Genomic DNA, 4,487 nt, shown 5'->3' with positions numbered 1-4,487 from the left:
CGGAAAGTAAATTTACGCTAAGTTTACCTTAGAGATTGTTGGTGTAATATCCCCTGGGTCAAGGTTGACTAACCTTGAGTTGGCTCAAACCTGAGTCTTGATGTTTAGGTTTTAATGTTTGACAATACATGGAGATCGCAGGTGCAATCATTCGATTGGGGAGATTGCTGGAACAATTTTCCTCTAGTCAGGGTTTGACCAGATTGTTGTGAAGAAGAGTCAAATAGGTCAAAGTTGACCAAATACTTGACTAGAAAAGTTCTAACTGGAGGTTAGGCAGTTGAGAAATCCTAGTGAGTGAAGCCAGGTGAAAGTTCCGTGAGTGAAATCGGGCAGTGGGAAAATCCTAGTGAGTGAAGCTAGGTGAAAGCCCTGGTGAGTGAAGTTAGGCAGATGAAAGTCCCGGTGAGTGAAGCAGGGCAGTGAGAAAATCCTGGTGAGTGAAGTCAGGTGAAAATCCTAGTGAGTGGAGCTAGGTGAAAGTTCTAGTGAGTGAAGCCAGGCAGAGGAAAGTCTTAGTGAGTGAAACTAGGCAAAAGAAAAGTCCTGGTGAGTGAAGCCAGGCACGTGGAAATCCAAGTGGGTCAAGGTTAACCGGACACCTGGTGTTGGAAACCCCGAGTAGGTCAAAGGATTAACCGGATACTTGGAAAAAGAAAATCCATATGAGTCAAGGTTGACCGGACATTTCGTGGAAGTCCAAGTGGGTCATGGAGGACTAGACACTTGGTACGAGACGGTAAGTCCAAGTGGATCAAGGTTGACCGAACACTTGGCACAAGGAGAAAATACCAAGTGGGTCAAAGGATTGACCGGACACTTGGTGAAGAAGTCCTAGCAGGTCAAGATTGACCGGATGCTAGGCATGAGGTCCCAACAGGTCACGATTAACTAGATGTTGGGTTTGGGGGCCTTGGACTTGAGTTTAGCTAAGTCCAAGGATGGTCAATCGATCGACTGATCGATTGAACCAGAGCCCAATCGATAAGTCAATCGATTGGCTGTGTGGCTTACCCAATCAATCAGTCGATCAATTGGGCACCACCAATCGATCGGTCGATCGATTGGGGAGCTAGAAATCGCGTGAAGTTGCTATAAAGGCTGAATCGATCAGGCGATCAATTCAAGCATTTTCCAGAAAGTATAGAAGAAGGTTGAATTGATCAGTCGATCGATTCAGCCTCCCTAATCGATTAGCCGATCGATTGGGAGGCGACCGTTGCGCAGGATAAAGTCGTTGGTGAGCGTCTTTCTCCGTAATTCTTCCACTCCACTTCCAGCGATCACTCTCAGAGATTCACGCCAGTTCTTGAAGCTTTCTTGGAGCAAAGTGTTGCTGCACTTCCAAGATCAAGAGGCGTTTCACACAAGAAGAAGAAGCCAGGGTTAGTGTTTCATGTTGTAAATCTTATAAGATTTTACTTGTATTTTCTTTCCTTTTCTTTCTTCTTGTATTGAGAGTTTGTACAAGGCTTCTTTGCCTTCAGTAGTTACTGAGAAGGAGTATTTTAATTAGTGAAGTGTATGTCGCGTGTGGATCCTTGGATTAGTTACCTCTTCTTGAGGTGGATACCAAGTAAATCCTTTGTGTCAGCTTTGCAAGTTTGCTTATAGTCCATTCCACTACAACAACATCATCATGAAGCAAGAAAACAAGCGCGATGAGCTATTCCCCCCCCCCCCCCCCCTCTAACACAAATCGACCCTAACACAGATGACTTGTAATAAGAAAGACATCAACTATAGCGACATTGTCGAACCTTACCTCTATTCGTATCCATATCGAGCTCCTCAAGACAACTCCTTGAGTACAAGTCTCTCCTTCGAAAGTTACTAGCCATGAGTGAAGAAGAGGGATCAAGAGGAAGAGAAGCACACAAGGGAGAGTTTTCTCCCTTGTGGTGGTCACGACAACAAGGGGAAAGGCTCTCCTTGTTGGTGGCTGCAAAGAGAGAGGGGAGAGGGAGAGGAGAAAAGAAATTGTGTTAAGGTTTTCAAAAACCTAAGAAGTCAATTAATGATCTCATGTGTATAATTTTCTCTCAACCATATCAATATATAGCCCTCATTAATAAGTTGTATTAGAAAGACCAAATCCAATCCATTATCCCTTAACCAAAAATTATCTCATTAACCCCTTGTTTGGTTCACAACTAAGCCAAGTTGGTTCATGACTAATTCATGATTAAACCAAATATGGTTCAACTCTTCTATAAGAGATGTGGCTCATCCATACTTCTATTGTGATAAATATTTTCATATTTGTCTTATGTATGGTTCAATCAAACATTTATTACTTGATCTAAGAATCCTATTCTTTAATTTATTTTATGTCTTTTAGAGACTCGTTAGTGCGTGTGACCCAATAGGTTCCCGATTTACCTTGGTCGTCCATAATTAACTACTTAATTATAGAACATTCATGAATGACACCTAGTAGTACATCATGATCACCAATTAGCTACAAAATCATAGTTGATCTTAAAATTAATTCTAAACCTTTCAGCAGCTATAGTGAGTCGTGACTTGTTCCTTTCACTCATCTTATACCCACTTGGTTCAGGATATGGTCTATGTGTGTTGTCCCCATTAGGCTGACTACGTCACACCTAGCCCAAGTAACACTTCCTCGTTCTGCAGATTCAAATTATTTGTACATGTATACAAGAGTCTCGCACTCTTAAGATGTGATGCTTTGGTCAAAGACTTTGAGTAATAATCCTAACGAGTGACCATAGGATATACGTCTTCTCGCAAGAAGAGGTAAATCCTCTGTGGACTATCCAAACACCTTCGGGCACTTCAACTTATACCCAATCATCCCGGGTCCACGCCTTAATGAGATGCTTGCTTAAGATTTTAAAGTATAAGTCTCCATGACCAAGATGACTTATATATCTCAAGTCGAAGAAAACTTGCACTCGTATTGTAGTAAGAACTTCACAGACATATCTATATATATATGTAGAGAACCATATGAAGTCTTACAGTGAGAGTCACTCTAATGAACTAGTTACCATAACCAGCATCCACATTTAACTCTCGATATCCCAATGTCTTCAACCAGTGAAAAAACAACTGCTTAGCTGAACCAAGGAGTATAACCCGTGCTAGTCTTATAAAATTAATGGTGTCTGAATACATCAATTCGACGACTAGGGAAATTTCAGCATATTTATAATTGTACATGTAGAGATAATCACTAGTTGCGATCGAATCATAAATTCTCTCATGCTATGAATTATATTACGGACATTCAATAAATGAATTTAAGAAACCAAACATATAATATGCACTCAAATAGTGAATCTATACTTATCAAATAAATAGAAGAAAAAAACGTAAGGTGATTGTCTTAGGACATCCCTTAAATTCTAACAAGAGGATGCAAAACCTCATAGGTGGAGGGTTCATAGCATATAGTATTAATAGGGTGCAGAGCCCCATAGGTGGAGGGTGGAGAGCCTGTAGTAGTAAGATGATGCAGAGCCCTATGGTGAAGGGTGCAGAGCCTACAGCACACCTAATCAAGGAGTTGGGCTCCTAGTTCCTGATCAGAGAGTAAGGCCCCTAGCCTGTAATCAAATAGCAAAGCCCCTAGATCCTGATCGGGAAGTTGTGCCGCGAGTCTATGATCGGGGAGTTGTGTCCCTAGTATCTAATTGGGGAGTTGTGCCCCTAGTGTCCAATCGACGATCTAGGGCCCTAGTCTTTGATTAAGGGACTAAGATCTTACTCTCTTATCAGGGAACTATAGCAGATCCTATAACTGTAAAAAGGGAGCAGAGTCCGTAACGTACCTGATCGAGGAGCCATGCCAACCGGCTGAGAATCTATCTCGGTCCCTCAACTCCCAAATACTCGTGGAGTCAAGGAAAAAATATAATGAAAAAACTAACCTATTGGCCAGCTAAAGCTCCAAGTCAATCCCTCGACTCCCGAATACCCATGGAGCGAGGGGAGAAGATAATATGTTCGTCAGGATCCTCCGGGACTGTGATAACGACAGAGAACCTTCCGACGTCATCCATCTTCACGTTACCGAATAGGTAGAGAAGATTCTCACAGATGACACCAAATTGATCCTGTCCTGAAACTGAATTAGATGGATCGCCGAGTGAGGTGGCTAGAATATTGACTGAATCGCTATGGCCCATAGGGAGGTATTCTGAGATGACTTCTATGTTGACCAAGTCGTCGGAAGTCCTCTGGTCAATACTACATGCAGCCAGTGACCAGGTCACCTTGGTCTCTAGTACCCCGATGCTCAAGGTAGATTGAATGAATATATAAGGAACATAACAAAAAGTAAAATAATAAAAGAAATATAGAGTGAGTACGATAACGTACCCTGACCCAGGGGTGCCTTCTGGTAGATCAGTGACTGGTCAGGACACTACTCCAGTTGTCGTACCCCGGAAGAGTAGATGAGTCTGCGCAGGATGAAGAGCTAGAACTGACAGCACCTAGTCGAGCGCAACCTGGAT

The sequence above is a fragment of the Zingiber officinale genome, chromosome 2A (assembly GCF_018446385.1).
Source record: "Zingiber officinale cultivar Zhangliang chromosome 2A, Zo_v1.1, whole genome shotgun sequence".
Taxonomy (NCBI): domain Eukaryota; kingdom Viridiplantae; phylum Streptophyta; class Magnoliopsida; order Zingiberales; family Zingiberaceae; genus Zingiber; species Zingiber officinale.
This window is presented reverse-complemented; position numbering follows the sequence as displayed.